Below are 18,504 nucleotides of genomic sequence, written 5' to 3'. Positions count from 1 at the left end.
GTTGTCAGTGTTTTACTTGTACTTTCTTCTGTTGGCCTTCCCCTTTTTTCCTTTCTCTGCATTTCTATCCTCCTTTTTCCTCTCCTTTATTCCAAATTACATATATTTTTCTTTGAATGATACTTTTTTTTGCTCCTCATGTCCTTATAGTAATTTGGTGTAATTAGCTAACTGTTTGGATAGTCCTCCTAAGTCCTTCATATTTGCTTTTTACACGTTACACTCAAGGTAATTTTGTGGAACATGAAAGCATTTAATAATCCTATTAAGTAACATAGAGTGTTGTCTTATTTGGTCAAGGTCAGTCCAGATTTAGGTGGTCATTACAACCCTGGCAGTCGGTGTTAAAGCGGCGGTAAGACCGCCAACAGGCCGGCAGTAAAAAATTTGGAATCACGAACAAAGACAGCCACTTTAACACTCCGACAGCCACGGCGGTATAAACAAACAGCGCGGCGGTCACCGCCAACAGACAGGCGGAATACAATGTACCGCCCACAGTATTATGACAGGCCAATCCGCCACCTTTTCCGGGGCGGATTCACCGCGGATTAAAACACGGCGGAAACAGGAATTTCGAAGGGAAAACGCTCACCTCTATACACTCCACGAGGAACAAGAACACCATGGACCCGGAACTCCAAATCCTACCTGCGATAGTCTTCCTGCTCCTGTACTAGGAGCACGAACGCTGGCAGCGAAGACCACAGTGAGTACTGCACCTACGACAGAGGGGAGGCGGGAGGGAAAAAACAGGGACACACACATGCAACACCCCCACCCCCACCCACTACAACATACACACTAAACATATCTATACATCATAGTTACACCCCACAAACCCCCCCAGAAGAATGCAAAGACCAAAGGAAATTATTGTAACCATTGTAATCTATTAAAATACAGTACTATAAAATATATATACACTATAAACAAATATATACACCAATAATACAAGTCCAGGTATTGCACCATTTATAGCCCGTGGACCACTGGGCCCAAAATGCATGGGCGAGGCCCACACTCGATACCAGATCAAAACAGAGAGAACCCTGCAGGGGCATCAGATAGAAATACAACAGGCACCTCAGGGGGAAGGAAAGGGGGGGCACCTCAGCCGGATGAGTGCATGACGCCAGATCCACGAGGGGGCTCCTTGCTCACTGTTCAATCCTGGGGAGTGCAAAGCCACAGTCTCTCAAGTCTCTACAGTGGGTGGTTTGCCCACTGTTTAATCCTGGGGAGTGCAAAGCCACAGTCTCTCAAGTCTCTACAGTGGGTGGTTTGCCCACTGTTCCATGCTGGGGAGTGCAAAGCCACAGTCTCTCAAGTCTCTACAGTGGGTGGGTTGCCCACTGTTCCATCCTGGGGAGTGCAAAGCCACAGTCTCCCAAGTCTCTACAGTGGGTGGTTTGCCCACTGTTCAATCCTGGGGAGTGCAAATCCACAGTCTCTCAAGTTGATAACAGTCTCCACTGGTTCTGGAGGGGGACTGGTGCCCAGAATGCTTCATCCTGTGAAGGACAGAGGTAGTGGATGCATGTCTCCACTGTTTCTGGAGGGGGAATGGTGCCCAGAGTGCTTCATCCTGTGAAGGACAGAGGTAGTGGATGCATGTCTCCACTGGTTCTGGAGGGGGCTGGTGCCCAGAGTGCTTCATCCTGTGAAGGACAGAGGTAGTGGATGCATGTCTCCACTGGTTCTGGAGGGGTGCCCAGAGTGCATCACTCACCCCGTGACGGTCCCAGTTGCATCAGTGCCCCTGTCGCTCATGGGCTAGCGGTACTTGATTTGGCGGTGCCTTGTTCAGCGGTGCTTGAGTTGGCGGTGCCCTGTTCAGGGGTGCTTGAGTTGGCAGAGCCCTGTTAGGCGGTGCTTGCCCTGTTCAGCGGTGCTTGATTTGGCGGTGCCCTGTTCAGCGGTGCTTGAGTTGGCGGTGCCCTGTTCAGCAGTGCTTGCACTGTTCAGAGGTGCTTGATTTGGCGGTGCCCTGTTCAGCGGTGCTTGAGTTGGCGGTGCCCTGTTCAGAGGTGCTTGAGTTGCGGTGCCCTGTTCAGCGATGCTTGCCCTGTTCAGCGGTGCTTGATTTGGCGGTGCCCTGTTCAGTGGTGCTTGAGTTGGCGGTGCCCTGTTCAGCGGTGCTTGAGTTGGCGGTGCCCTGTTCAGCGGTGCTTGCCCTGTTTAGCGGTGCTTGATTTGGCGGTGCCTTGTTCAGCGGTGCTTGAGTTGGCGGTGCCCTGTTCAGCGGTGCTTGAGTTGGCAGTGCCCTGTTCAGCGGTGCTTGAGTTGGCGGTGCCCTGTTCAGCGGTGCTTGCCCTATTCAGCTGTGCTTGATTTGGCAGTGCCCTGTTCAGCGGTGCTTGAGTTGGCGGTCCTTCATGGCCGAGCAGTGCTTGAGTTGGTGGTCCTTCATGGCCCAGCGGAGCTTGTGCTGGCGGTCCTTCATGGCCCAACTGGGCTGGGGCTGGCGGTGTCCTCGTGGGCAGCTGGGATGGGGATGGCGGGGCCCTCATGGGCAGCTGGGCTTGGGCTGGCGGTGGCCTCCTGGGCAGCTTGGCTGGGGCTGGCGGTGGCCTCCTGGGCAGCTGGGATGGGGCTGGCGGTGGCCTCCTGTGCAGCTGGGATGGAGCTGGCAGGGCCCTCATGGGCAGCTGAGCTGGGGCTGGCGGTGGCCTCTTGGGCAGCTGGGATGGGGCTGGCGGTGGCCTCCTGGGCAGCTGAGATGGGGCTGGCGGGGCCCTCCTGGGCATCGGGGATGATGGCGCTCTTCTCCGCCATGCTGTTCTTCCCAGAATTGCCGGGTTTCTTGTGGCCCTTCCCCACCTTGGGAGGTGTCACAGCTGAGTCCACACTCCCACCGGGACCCCTGGGAGCGGCTTTGGTGGCTGGAGTCTTCCCCCTCTCCCACCGGGCACTGGCCAACTTCTGATGCTTCACAAGAGGGGGACTGGCTGTGCTGTGGCTCCGTGCCACACTGGCTGTCCTGGTGGCCGGTGCACTCCACATACCTGTGACTACAGGCACCACTGGTCCCGGAGATGTTGTGGCTGAGGTGCTAGTTCGGGACCTATGAGATGGACGGGGTGGGGGATGTGTGGGAAAAAGGTCAAGGCTGGACAGGAAAAGTTTTTGGGTGCAGGTGCAGGTGCATGCGCTGGAGGCTGTCGTGAGGTGGATGGCTGTTGGGTGGGTGTGTGGCTGCGTTTGTGTATCTTGGGAGGGGACGTCACAGACACACTGGGAGAGGACACAGGACGTGTGAATGGTAGTGGGGTGGTGACTGCACGTGAGCGGGGTGTGCTGGTGAGGGACGTAGTGGCTGAAGAGGTAGTGCATGCAGGTGTGTGTGTAGACGAGACTGGGAGGGAGGAGGGAGACGACGACGAGGGGGGGGCACAGTGGAGGCAGTGGATGTTGGTGTGTCTGCATGTGTGTGGTGCTTGCGTGAGTGCCTGTGGGATGTGTGGTGCTTATGTTTGCCTGAGCTTCCCTTGTGTGGTGAGGTGTGTGAAGGCTGGTCTGATTATGTACTTGGGATAGGCAGAGGTACAGGGGATTGGGTCTGGGTGGAGAAAGTTGGATGGGGAGGCTAGACACAGAGACAACGGCTGCCATCAGTGCTGAGGCCAGAATTTGAAAGGCTCGGTGAAAGGCCGCCTGACCAGAATGAATGCCCTCTAGGAATGCATTAGTTTGTTGCAACTACATTTCTACACCCTGGATGGCATTCAAAATGGTCGACTGCCCAACAGTGAGTGACCTGAGGAGGTCAATGGCCTCCTCACTGAGGGCAGCCGGGGTGACTGGGGCAGGGGATGAGGTACCTGGGGCGAAGGTGATGCCCACCCTCCTGGGTGAGCGGGCACGGGGCGAAGGCTGAGGGGCTGCTGGGAGGGCGGTGCTGGTGGGGGGGTGGTGGCTGTACCTGTAGATGCGGGGGCACAGATGTTGCCGCCAACACAAGGGAGCTCCCATCAGAGGACGAGTCCGTGTCGCTGGTGTCAGCTCCTGTCCCCGCAGTGGAGCTCCTCTCGCCCTCCGTCCCACTGGTGAATTCAGAGTCCGTGGTGTGGCCCTCAATGGCCATGTGGGATGCAGCTCCCTCATGCTCCGGTGCCACTGCTCCTCCGCCTGATGATGCTAATGCACGCAAGAACAGGGAAACCACAAAAAGGGGGGGGGACAGAATGAAGACATGTTGAGTGCATGGATTACCGCTACCGTTGGCGGACAAGACAGACACAAAAGCCCCCTGCACTACGCCGCGCACTTGGGCTCTACAGTGCAATTCCTGGGAAATGGCCTTCAATGCTATGGACGACATCTGCACACATAGATGACACAGGGGCATGAATAGCTGTACTTGGCACTCTACAGAGGTGGGCTGGGGGGCCACAGGGCCATGCCTTACCGACAGGCCTAGCTTACGGAACTCGCCCTGGGCTAGGGAAACCCACAGCCCTCCTCCCCCACCCAGACAACTCCACTGCGCGCAAAGTTAGCTGAATGAGAGTGTACTCACCCCCTTGTGTCTGTTGTGATGCCCTCAAGCGCCCATCCAACTCTGGGTAGGCCACCACCAGGATCCTTAACATCAGGGGGTTCATGGTTCGACGGGCACCCCTCCCACATTGGGAGGCCATCCCCAGCTGAGTAAAGCAAAAACAACAAGTGATGGACGGAATGCTGAACATTGTCAAACACTCGCCCCCAGTCATAGATCTGGGTTTAATCCATCGTTCTTTTGCTCACCATGCCACCCCAGTTTGGACCCAGCCATATGCAAATCAGTCTTGATCCTGTTCCTCATGGGAACAGTCCAGACCGAACTGCCAAGCCAGGTCCTCACTGGACCGGAAACAAGCATCCTGGGACCGGTTTCGGGGTTTCACCCCTCATCAGCCAGGCTAGCTTGAATCCAGTGGCATGGGAAGCACGGGACCCACGTCTGGGCATACCCTTCCCACTTAGGGCGACAAAGCAAAAACAACAAGTGATGGACGGAATGCTGAACATTGTCAAACACTCGCCCCCAGTCATAGATCTGGGTTTAATCCATCGTTCTTTTGCTCACCATGCCACCCCAGTTTGGACCCAGCCATATGCAAATCAGTCTTGACCCTGTTCCTCATGGGAACAGTCCAGACCGAACTGCCAAGCCAGGTCCTCACTGGACCGGAAACAAGCATCCTGGGACCGGTTTCGGGGTTTCACCCCTCATCAGCCAGGCTAGCTTGAATCCACTGGCATGGGAAGCACGGGACCCACGTCTGGGCATACCCTTCCCACTTAGGACGACAAAGCAAAAACAACAAGTGATGGACGGAATGCTGAACATTGTCAAACACTCGCCCCCAGTCATAGATCTGGGTTTAATCCATCGTTCTTTTGCTCACCATGCCACCCCAGTTTGGTCCCAGCCATATGCAAATCAGTCTTGACCCTGTTCCTCATGGGAACAGTCCAGACCGAACTGCCAAGCCAGGTCCTCACTGGACCGGAAACAAGCATCCTGGGACCGGTTTCGGGGTTTCACCCCTCATCAGCCAGGCTAGCTTGAATCCAGTGGCATGGGAAGCACGGGACCCACGTCTGGGCATACCCTTCCCACTTAGGGCGACAAAGCAAAAACAACAAGTGATGGACGGAATGCTGAACATTGTCAAACACTCGCCCCCAGTCATAGATCTGGGTTTAATCCATCGTTCTTTTGCTCACCATGCCACCCCAGTTTGGACCCAGCCATATGCAAATCAGTCTTGACCCTGTTCCTCATGGGAACAGTCCAGACCGAACTGCCAAGCCAGGTCCTCACTGGACCGGAAACAAGCATCCTGGGACCGGTTTCGGGGTTTCACCCCTCATCAGCCAGGCTAGCTTGAATCCAGTGGCATGGGAAGCACGGGACCCACGTCTGGGCATACCCTTCCCACTTAGGGCGACAAAGCAAAAACAACAAGTGATGGACGGAATGCTGAACATTGTCAAACACTCGCCCCCAGTCATAGATCTGGGTTTAATCCATTGTTCTTTTGCTCACCATGCCACCCCAGTTTGGACCCAGCCATATGCAAATCAGTCTTGACCCTGTTCCTCATGGGAACAGTCCAGACCGAACTGCCAAGCCAGGTCCTCACTGGACCGGAAACAAGCATCCTGGGACCGGTTTTGGGGTTTCACCCCTCATCAGCCAGGCTAGCTTGAATCCAGTGGCATGGGAAGCACGGGACCCACGTCTGGGTATACCCTTCCCACTTAGGGCGACAAAGCAAAAACAACAAGTGATGGACGGAATGCTGAACATTGTCAAACACTCGCCCCCAGTCATAGATCTGGGTTTAATCCATCGTTCTTTTGCTCACCATGCCACCCCAGTTTGGACCCAGCCATATGCAAATCAGTCTTGACCCTGTTCCTCATGGGAACAGTCCAGACCGAACTGCCAAGCCAGGTCCTCATTGGACCGGAAACAAGCATCCTGGGACCGGTTTCGGGGTTTCACCCCTCATCAGCCAGGCTAGCTTGAATCCAGTGGCATGGGAAGCACGGGACCCACGTCTGGGCATACCCTTCCCACTTAGGGCGACAAAGCAAAAACAACAAGTGAAGGACGGAATGCTGAACATTGTCAAACACTCGCCACCAGTCATAGATCTGGGTTTAATCCATCGTTCTTTTGCTCACCATGCCACCCCAGTTTGGACCCAGCCATATGCAAATCAGTCTTGACCCTGTTCCTCATGGGAACAGTCCAGACCGAACTGCCAAGCCAGGTCCTCACTGGACCGGAAACAAGCATCCTGGGACCGGTTTCGGGGTTTCACCCCTCATCAGCCAGGCTAGCTTGAATCCAGTGGCATGGGAAGCACGGGACCCACGTCTGGGCATACCCTTCCCACTTAGGGCGACAAAGCAAAAACAACAAGTGATGGACGGAATGCTGAACATTGTCAAACACTCGCCCCCAGTCATAGATCTGGGTTTAATCCATCGTTCTTTTGCTCACCATGCCACCCCAGTTTGGACCCAGCCATATGCAAATCAGTCTTGACCCTGTTCCTCATGGGAACAGTCCAGACCGAACTGCCAAGCCAGGTCCTCACTGGACCGGAAACAAACATCCTGGGACCGGTTTCGGGGTTTCACCCCTCATCAGCCAGGCTAGCTTGAATCCAGTGGCATGGGAAGCACGGGACCCACGTCTGGGCATACCCTTCCCACTTAGGGCGACAAATCAAAAACAACAAGTGATGGACGGAATGCTGAACATTGTCAAACACTCGCCCCCAGTCATAGATCTGGGTTTAATCCATCGTTCTTTTGCTCACCATGCCACCCCAGTTTGGACCCAGCCATATGCAAATCAGTCTTGACCCTGTTCCTCATGGGAACAGTCCAGACCGAACTGCCAAGCCAGGTCCTCACTGGACCAGAAACAAGCATCCTGGGACCGGTTTCGGGGTTTCACCCCTCATCAGCCAGGCTAGCTTGAATCCAGTGGCATGGGAAGCACGGGACCCACGTCTTGGGATACCCTTCCCACTTAGGGCGACAAAGCAAAAACAACAAGTGATGGACGGAATGCTGAACATTGTCAAACACTCGCCCCCAGTCATAGATCTGGGTTTAATCCATCGTTCTTTTGCTCACCATGCCACCCCAGTTTGGACCCAGCCATATGCAAATCAGTCTTGACCCTGTTCCTCATGGGAACAGTCCAGACCGAACTGCCAAGCCAGGTCCTCACTGGACCGGAAACAAGCATCCTGGGACCGGTTTCGGGGTTTCACCCCTCATCAGCCAGGCTAGCTTGAATCCAGTGGCATGGGAAGCACGGGACCCACGTCTGGGCATACCCTTCCCACTTAGGGCGACAAAGCAAAAACAACAAGTGATGGACGGAATGCTGAACATTGTCAAACACTCGCCCCCAGTCATAGATCTGGGTTTAATCCATCGTTCTTTTGCTCACCATGCCACCCCAGTTTGGACCCAGCCATATGCAAATCAGTCTTGACCCTGCTCCTCATGGGAACAGTCCAGACCGAACTGCCAAGCCAGGTCCTCACTGGACCGGAAACAAGCATCCTGGGACCGGTTTCGGGGTTTCACCCCTCATCAGCCAGGCTAGCTTGAATCCAGTGGCATGGGAAGCACGGGACCCACGTCTGGGCATACCCTTCCCACTTAGGGCGACAAAGCAAAAACAACAAGTGATGGACGGAATGCTGAACATTGTCAAACACTCGCCCCCAGTCATAGATCTGGGTTTAATCCATCCCCAGCTGAGCCTCCGCCTTCTTCTTGCTCCAGCGGCGAATGTCCTCCCTTCTTTTCCAGCAGTGGGTACTCCGTCTGTGGTAGACCCCCAGGGTCCGGACGTCCTTGGCGATGGCATGCTAAATATCTTACTTCTGGTGGGCGCTGACCTACATGAAAGGTACAGGGGAAGAAGAGAAGTCATTACCAACTGCACCGTCAAAGTGAGTGGCCCCCATCCCTACCATTGCCATGTGGCACATGCACCCACCATCTTTCATGCATGCAGAACTCTGCCCCCTTCCTTCTTACATCCAGCCCTCTCCACACAGGCATAGCCCATACAACATGCTCCCTGTGTACTTACCTGTTTGTCTGGAGGACCGTAGAGTAGCGTGTACTGGGGGAGGACCCCATCAACAAGCTTCTCCAACTCCTCCGATGTGAAGGCAGGGTCCCTTTCCCCAGACGCACGAGCCACTGTCTCTTCCAGACTGAGGTCACAGCAGCACTTGCAGTGTTGGTCCTCTCCTGTCGAAGATCAGGTATCAAGTGATTCAACAGATAGAAAATGGCGGTCATGTCCACGGCGGTCACTTCCGCGGACGTGCGTACCATCACCACCGGCATACATCGTCATTGGCTCCTGGGACCCATAGGGGGTCATTCTAACCCTGGCGGTCGGTGACCGCCAGGGCTAAAATGACGGAAGAACTGCCAACAGGCTGGCGGTGCTTCCTTGGCCATTCTGACCGCGGCGGTAAAGCCGCGGTCAGAAAAGGGCAACCAGTGGTTTCCCGCCGGTTTACCCCTGGCCCAGGGAATCCTGCATGGCGACGCTGCTTGCAGCGCCGCCATGGGTATTCCGACCCCCTTACCGCCATCCTGTTCCTGGCGGTTTTCACCGCCAGGAACAGGATGGCGGTAACGGGAGTCGTGGGGCCCCCTAACAGGGCCCCACTAAGATTTTCAGTGTCTGCAAAGCAGACACTGAAAATCGCGACGGGTGCCACTGCACCCGTCGCACCCCTTCGACTCCGCCGGCTCCATTCGGAGCCGGCATCCTCGTAGAAGGGGGTTTCCCGCTGGGCCGGCGGGCGGCCTTCTGGCGTTCGCCCGCCGTCCCAGCGGGAAAGCCAGAATGGCCGCCGTGGTCTTTTGACCGCAGTGCGGTCATTCAGCGGTTCCCGCTTGGCGGGCGGCGACCGCCGCCCGCCAATGTAGAATGACCCCCATAGTGTCCAATGTTAACCAATGCAGCATTGCGCCGCGGTCTCCGACCGCCTACCACGACGGTGTACAACGCCAGTGCAGTTACCTCACATCCCATTGTCCCACTTTAGAGGTCAGGCAGCCGCCATTTCAGGGGCCCACATGGCCTAATTTCCAACTGCGTCACACATACCTAGGCCTAGTCTCAACACCCATACAGGACACCTTTTGTGTATGATTGGTGTTCTGGGTAAACTGTGGGTACGTACCTCTGAGTTGTTTGACTCTGTGCTCGCTGTTGTCCTTCATAGGCACCGTCCGCTGGGACATGTGAGGAGATAGCGGCATCCTCCGGTGTACCAACCGCTGGTGGACCTGTCGACAATGGAGGAAAAACTTTTGATAATTATCTACAGGTTTGACCGTGCCACAATCCAAGAACTGTGTACCCAGCTGGAGTCAGACCTGATGTCAGCAATCCGCCATCCCACAGGAATCCACCCTCAAGTGCAGGTGCTATCAGTGCTCCATTTCCTTGCAAGTGGGTCTATTTAAACAACTGTGGCCATGGCATCAGGGATGTCCCAGCCTTTGTTTTCCAACGTATTGTCCAGAGTGTTGTCTGCCCTGCTGAAACACATGTGGAGGTACATCGTTTTCCCTCAGGTGGATGATTTGCCTACAGTGAAAGGTGACTTCTATGCCTTTGGACATATCCCCAACATCATAGGTGCCATTGATAGGACCCATGTGGCTTTGCCCCCCCCGCACATGAGTGAACAGGTGTACAGAAACCAGAAGAGTTATCATTCGATGAATGTACAGATGGTATGTTTGGCAGACCAGTACATCTCCCATGTGAATGCCATGTTCCCTCGCTCAGTGCATGATGCCTACATCCTGCGGAATAGCAGCATCCCTTATGTGATGGGTCAACTACAGAGGCACCGTGTGTGGCTATTAGGTGAGCCCCTGGAAGCAAGACAGTGGGAATGGTTGTCTGGGGTTATCCCTACAGGTTAGTGTGTGTCTAACAGTTGTCCCTCGACATTTGCAGGTGACTCTGGTTACCCAAACCTGTCATGGCTACTGACCCCAGTGAGGAATCCCAGGACCAGGGCAGAGGAACGCTACAATGAGGCCCATGGGCGGACTATGAGGGTGATCGAGCGGACCTTCGGCCTCCTGAAGGCCAGGTTCAGGTGCCTCCACATGACAGGTGGATCCCTATTCTACTCACCAAAGAAGGTTTGCCAGATCATCGTGGCCTGCTGTATGCTTCACAACTTGGCTTTGCGACGACAGGTGCCTTTTCTGCAGGAGGATGGTCCAGATGGCGGGGTTGTGGCAGCTGTGGAGCCTGTGGACAGAAGACATGCAGAACAGGGACTCAGTGATCCAGCAATATTTCCAGTGAAACACAGGTGAGAATACATTCCTGCCTACTACATGTACTTTTACACTTCTACCTCTATCCTGTCTGTCGTTTTCACCCAGTGTATGGTCACTGAGTTGTCACTTTCCCTTACGGTTTCACAGATGTGGGTCCCAACGTGTGTCATCTGCTTAGATTCCTCATGGACTAGAGCTGTGTGACATAGGTATGTGGACATTACTATTTCAAGAACATTTTGTCACTGTAATTATAAATACACTATTTTGAAATCACAGACAGACTCCAGATCGTTTTGTGCTTTAGGTGTGTTTATTTAAATTCAAAATATTGGAGGGGGAAGTTAAATAGTGATGGGTGATGGCGGAGAAGTGTCCATGGCAGAGTCCAGTCTATTAGTCTCACAGGTGCATTGCCCATATGGGCATAGGAAGTGGAGCTGGGGCAGTTTAATTATGGACAGGGTGACAAAGTGGGACAGTGGGATGACAATCAGGGTGGTCTCATTTCTTGGCGGGGGTCTTGGCATCGTGCTCTGTCTTGTTCCTGGATCTCAGGGACCGTTTGCGGGGTGGTTCTCCGTCTGCAGGGGTTGGGGTGCTGGTGTGGTGGTCCTGTGGCGGGGCGTCCTGTCCACTAGCGCCGGCAGAGTTGGTGGGCAGTTCATCGTCCATGCTAGTGTCAGGGGCCCCTTGTAGTGCCACAGTGTCCCTCCTGGGGTTAAGTAGTTCCTTCAGAACTCCTACGATGGTACCCAAGGTGGAGCTGATGGTTCTGAGTTCCTCCCTGAAGCCCATATACTGTTCCTCCTGAATGCGCTGGGTCTCCTGAAACTTGGCCAGTACCGCTGCCATCGTCTCCTGGGAGTGGTGATATGCTCCCATGATGGAGGAGAGGGCCTCGTGGAGAGTGGGTTCCCTTGGCCTGTCCGCCCCCTGTCGCACAGCAGCCCTCTCAGTTCCCCTGTGTTCCTGGGCCTCCGTCCCCTGGACTGTGTGCCCACTGCCACTGCCCCCAGGTCCCTGTTGTTTTTGGGGTGGTGGGTTATCCTGGGTTCCCTGTAGTGGTGGACACACAGCTGATTGACGTGTCCTGGGTACGGTGGTATGGGCCCGCTGGGTGGGTGCTGTGCTGGTGTTTCCAGAGGGGGGAAGGTCTGTGGTTGCCTGTGACTGGGTGAGGGGAACCGATTGTCCCGAGGTCCCCGATGGTCCGGGCTGGGTATCTAGATCCAGTTGGACAGAGGTGCTGTCATCACTGTGGGCCTCTTCTGTGGGTGGAGTGGATATGTCTGAACCCTCCTGTCTGGTGACGTTGGGTAGGGGTCCTGCAGGGGTGGAAAGGCATGATTATTGCATCTGTGTGTGTCATGGTGTGCAATGGGTGGGTAACCGTGTACCCCAGTGCTTGCATTCCTGTGTGGGAGCTTGTGTGATGATGGTTTAGGGGGGTGTATCGGTATGTGCAGTGGGCATGTTTTAGTGATGGGTGTCCATGCTTTGTTGTTGCATGCAGGGCTTGGTATTGGGATGTGTGGTTTGTGATATTGGTACATTTGTGAGGAGTTGGAGTGATAGGGGTGAGGGCGAGGGTGGGGGTATGTGATAGCATGCAGGTAGGGTGGGGGATGTAATAGTTAAGATTTGACTTACCAGAGTCCATTCCTCCACCAACTCCTGCGAGGCCCTCAGGATGCAGAATCGCCAAGTCCTGCTCCTCCCATGTTGTTAGTTGTGGGAGAGAAGGTGGGGGTCCTCCGCCAGTCCGCTGAACCGCCAGGTGGTGTCTTGAGACCACGGAATGCACCTTCCCCCGTAGGTTGTTCCACCTTTTCCTGATGTCCTCACGATTTCTTGGGTGCTGTCCCACTGCGTGACCCTGTCCACTATTCTTCACCATAGCTCCTTCTCCCTTGCAATTGAGGTGTGCTGCACCTGTGATCCAAATATCTGTGGCTCTACCTGGACGATTTCCTCCACCATGACCCTCAGCTCCTCCTCCGAGAACCTGGGGTGTCTTTGCGGTGCCATGGGGTGGTGTAGGTGATGTGTGGGTGGTGTGTGTGGTGATAAGTGTGGTGATATGTAGTGGTGTGTTGTGTGAGGTGCATGGAAGTTGTGTGGGTGATGGTGTTATGTGCCTGTGGATGCTGTTGTACTTGCTGGTGGTGTCTCTCTCTGTGCTTCGTTCTCACTTTTTGTTGTAGGGGTTTTTGGGTGATGTGGGTGTGTTTTTTATATTGTATTGGATGTGTGGGAGTGGTGTGTGTATGTGTATCAGGTGTGTGTATTTGGAATTGTCCAATGTGGCTGTGTTTTGTAAGATTGTGTGTATTTTGAGCGCAGCGGTGTGTACCGCCAATGGAATACCGCGGTTGAAAGACCACCACGTGGATTCGTGTGTCGTGATAGTGTGGGCGTATTTCTGTTGACTTGGCGGTGGAGGTTTTGTTATCGCCAGTTTATCACTAAACTTTGGTGTGGCAGACTTGTGAGGGTGTCTGAATTTTGGTGGGTTCCGAGATGTGGGTCATAATAGCTGTGGCGGAAATCTGCAGTCGCAGCGGTGTGTTGGCGTCTTCTGCACGGCGGTAAGAGGCTTTAACCGCCAATGTTGTAATGACCGCCATAGTTTTCCTCATCCTTGATAACATTCACCTTTGAATTCCTTTCTCTCAATCTCCTAACACATCCCCTCAACTTTTATGAGACACTTTTAAAGCTCCTGCTCTTGGTTTTATCATTGGATATGTATCAAAACCAAATAAGGCCCATGCTTAAGAATGAAATCTTTACTGAAATCAACTATAATTTTAAAACAGAAATTCTATGCTATCAAATCTTATAATGATCTTCAAAATCTCCTTAAAATCCTAACTCAAATGTAATGAAATTTCAACTAACAAGTCTTCTTAAATGTTGCTGAAAAGCAGTGCCTAATTTTATGGTGCCCCAAATAAAGTTGGCAAATTGTTAGCTAACTATCTCAAGGTCCAAAAGCAGAGCCTTTAAGTTAGACTCCTTGACTAGGTTTCCTCTTCTTAAAGATAAGTATATCTTAGATGAGTTTACTACAATCTATAAAGCTCTTTAAATACCTGCATCCCAAGGGCACACTGACCACCTTGTTTGATATCTTTAGAATACTGCTAAATGCATTCCCGCAGATCGAGACTTTCTTTAGAAAATGATATCTCCCTGTTGGAAATCTCACAAGTGCTGACTTCACTGTGGAGCTTTTTCTTCACTTTTCCAATATTCTTTTTCCTCACATATTAAAATTATTTCAATTTTTTACTGAAGTTGGTTCCACTTCTGGTTCATTTCAAGAAGCCACAACCTGTCTTATATATAAGCATAGCAAAGATCATGGTCTAGGAAATGTTGATTATAAACTATTTGCAAATGTTTTAGCATGCCACATTGAAGCCTTCTTTCCGCATCTCATTGGGAAGGAACAAACAGGTTGTTTAAGAGGAAGATTAGCATCTGATAATATGTGTTTATTTTTACTGTTTTAAGTGAAGCTTCCCTTCTTCAATACCCACTTGTAGCAATAACCACTGATGCTGAAAAGGTTTTTGTTAGAAATGGGGTTTTTGGTTGGCAGTCAGGTTGCCCTCCGTCCAAGCAAGAACCCTCACTCTAGTCAGGGTAAGTCACACACAATCCAAAATCAGCCTGTGCTCACCCTCCGGTAGCTTGGCACGAGCAGTCAGGCTTAACTTAGAAGGCAATGTGTAAAGCATTTGTGCAATAAATCATACAACACCATAGCATAACACCACAAAAATACACCACACAGTGTTTAGAAAAATATATAATATTTATCTGGGTATCTTCAGGTCAAAACGATCAAAGTTGCAATATGAATTTGTAAAGATATCACTGAAAAGTGATATAAAGCGTCTTAAGTCTTTAGAAAGTAAACAGAGTCTCTTTCAAACACAAAGTACCTGGTTTCTGGTGGAAAATCTCCTCAGAGGGCCACAAAGGAAGAGGTGCGTGGAAAAAGGGTGTGTGCGTCGATTTCTCCCCAGCACACACGGACTTGTGTCGTTATTTTCCACGCGGAGAAGTCGGCGTCGTTTTCCGGCGCGCGGACAGTCTCTTTCTGTGGATCGCGGGGATTACCAGATGTCCCGGGTCTGTGCGTGGATTTTCCTGCTCGTTCTCCGGCTGCGCGTCGGTCTGCGGGGCTGTGCGTCGAAATTACGATCTCACGGCAGGCGTCGCGTCGATTTCTCCTCTAGACTTCGATCTGCGGGGCTGCGCGTTAAAATTACGATCTCACGGCAGGCGTCGCGTCGATTTCTCCTCTAGAGGTCGGGCGGCGTTGTCCTTGCGAGGCCGTGCGTCGGATCTTCGATCGTCCCAAGAGCGTCGCGTCGATCAGCGTCAGAGTGCGGCGTTTTTCTCGCCACGAAACAAGCTGTGCGTCGAAATTTTCGACGCACGGAGCGTCCAAGTAAAAGAGAGAAGTCTTTTTGGTCCTGAGACTTCAAGGAACAGGATGCAAGCTGTATCCAAGCCCTTGGAGAGCACTTTCACAGCCAGACAAGAGTTCCGCAAGGCAGCAGGGCAACAGCAAGGCAGCAGTCCTTTGTAGAAAGCAGACAGGTGAGTCCTTTGAGCAGCCAGGCAGTTCTTCTTGGCAGGATGTAGTTTCTGGTTCAGGTTTCTTCTCCAGCAAGTGTCTGATGAGGTAGGGCAGAGGCCCTGTTTTATACTAAGTTGTGCCTTTGAAGTGGGGGTGACTTCAAAGAGTCTCTAAGAAATGCACCAAGTTCCCTTTCAGCTCAATCCTGTCTGCCAGAGTCCCAGTAGGGGGTGTGGCAGTCCTTTGTGTGAGGGCAGGCCCTCCACCCTCCCAGCCCAGGAAGACCCATTCAAAATGCAGATGTATGCAAGTGAGGCTGAGTACCCTGTGTTTGGGGTGTGTCTGAGTGAATGCACAAGGAGCTGTCAACTAAACCTAGCCAGACGTGGATTGAAGGGCACAACAAGATTTTAGTGCAAAGAAATGCTCACTTTCTAAAAGTGGCATTTCTAGAATAGTAATATTAAATCCGACTTCACCAGTCAGCAGGATTTTGTATTACCATTCTGGCCATACTAAATATGACTTTCCTGCTCCTTTCAGATCAGCAGCTGCCACTTCAACAGTGTATGAGGGCAGCCCCAATGTTAGCCTATGAAAGGAGCAGGCCTCACAGTAGTGTAAAAACGAATTTAGGAGTTTCACACTACCAGGACATATAACTACACAGGTACATGTCCTGCCTTTTACCTACACAGCACCCTGCTCTAGGGGTTACCTAGGGCACACATTAGGGATGACTTATATGTAGTAAAAGGGGAGTTCTAGGCTTGGCAAGTACTTTTAAATGCCAAGTCGAAGTGGCAGTGAAACTGCACACACAGGCCTTGCAATGGCAGGCCTGAGACAGGGTTAAGGGGCTACTGAGGTGGGTGGCACAACCAGTGCTGCAGGCCCACTAGTAGCATTTAATCTACCTGCCCTAGGCACATGTAGTGCACTCTACCAGGGACTTACAAGTAAATTAAATAGTCAATCATGGATAAACCAATCAGTAGTACAATTTACCCAGAGAGCACATGCACTTTAGCACTGGTTAGCAGTGGTAAAGTGCCCAGAGGTCAAAAGCCGACAACAACAGGTCAGAAAAAATAGGAGGAAGGAGGCAAAAAGTTTGGGGATGTCCCTGTCAAAAAGCCAGGTCCAACAGTTTTCAATAGGGTAAATTAGGAATTTATGTTAAAATCCTTGTCTTGGCATAGATTTAGTCCTAAAACTATTGCCCTAATGTTGCTCATATATCAATCCCCTAATGCTTTAGTGTCAGTTAATGGTATGATCTCCTCATATTTTCCATTTTACAGTGGAGTTCACCAAGGATTTTGTCTTTCCTCATTATTATTTGTTTTAGCACTTGAACCTTTCCTATATCGTTTCAGACAGAACGCAACTATAACATGTTTTCTATATGTTTACCAATCCTTAAAATCAGCAGCTTAAGCTGAGGACGTTCTTCTTTTTATTTCTCACACTGAAGTGTTTCTTCAGTATGTTTACTCACATAAATTACTTCTTCTCTGAGGTTTCAGGATATAAAGTTAAAATGGATAAGACTGAAATACTTCCCTTATATAAATAAACAACTAAACTGTCCTTCAGTAACTCTTCTTTTCAAAGGGCACTTTCTTAAAAAATATCTAGACATCTAGTTTCTCTCAGTCTGTTCAGGATTCTGTTGCTCTTAACTATAAGGAATGCGTTACTCATATTCAGAATGTAATTTCTTCATGGAATCCACTATTCTTGCATTGGTGGGGACATCTAGACTAAATTAAAATGATGATTTCTCTACTTTTACTATGTTATGTCTATGACGCCAGTAAGTCTTCCCAAGATTACTTTAGAAAAGATTGATTCTATACTCTCTAGGGCCCAGATTTATGAAAAAGTGGTGCATCAGCTCTGATATGCCACTTTTTCAGCGCCCTCCCATACTGGCGCCTACCGACACCATGGTTAGGCCATATTTAACATACAGTGCACCATGGCAGTAGTTAGGACAATTTCATCAACATTTTTGGTGCTACTGTGGCTCTTTGCTACACTAGCATCAAACGTGATGCTAGTGTAGCAAAGTGTAAGGAGGTGAAATTGACTACAATGGGTGGTTTGTGTTAACACCTGCACTTGATCAGGTGTTAAAAATGACACCAAAAATGGCGCAGTGAAATCTTGTCGATTTCACTGTGCCATTTTTGTGTGCTTCCTAATGCCGGAACGCCCCCCTCGCATACATTATGCCTAACGCAGCCACAATGTGGCGCAAGAGGTCGTGAAGTGGTGAAATGAATGCATTGCATCACTTTGTAAATATTGCGCTGCAAAACTTGCCTCCTTGCGGCAGATTAGTATAAAACAAATTCTGCTAATGTGGCGTAAGGAGGTTCTAGGCCTTCTTAAATCTAATCCTAAATGTTTGTGGGCAAATAAAAAAGCTAGGATCTCGCTTTCCTTATTCAAAATCTCTAAACTAGAAGAAGGGATAAACTTCCCTGACTTTAGTCAAGAACATCAAGCTTTAGGATTGCATGAAGCTTCACTTTTGAGTTTGATGTCTAATTCTCCTTTCCACCCTTTTATGGTTTGATATCGAGAAGACATTACTTCAACCCTTTACCCCATAGCAGTTTCAATCTTTTTCTTTAAAATTTTCTCTTACTTCCTCTCCCCTTTTTTTACACACTTGATCCTTTCTTTGGTCAGTTGCTCTGCCTGCTTCTCTCTCCTAGACTACCTTCTTTGCCATTCCAAGATGGAGTAATAAACATGATGAAATACACAGCAGGTCTATCTTTTGGAAATCATGGAAAGATAAAGGAATTATATGGATATCGCAATTATTTGAGGGGGGTGCACCCATAACTTTTCCTCACTTCAGGCACATATTTCATTGTCCACATTCCTTTGGCACTGCCTTTTCACTGCTTATTAATGTTCTCCTCGATTTTTTTTCACCTTAAAGAATAATTTGCCCTCCATAACCTGCAATTTGGAAGTGTCCAGACTCGTCCCTTCTTGTCCAAAAGCTACTATAAGTTATA

The sequence above is a fragment of the Pleurodeles waltl genome, chromosome 4_1 (genome assembly GCF_031143425.1).
Source record: "Pleurodeles waltl isolate 20211129_DDA chromosome 4_1, aPleWal1.hap1.20221129, whole genome shotgun sequence".
Taxonomy (NCBI): domain Eukaryota; kingdom Metazoa; phylum Chordata; class Amphibia; order Caudata; family Salamandridae; genus Pleurodeles; species Pleurodeles waltl.
Note: the sequence above shows the minus strand (reverse complement) of the source record.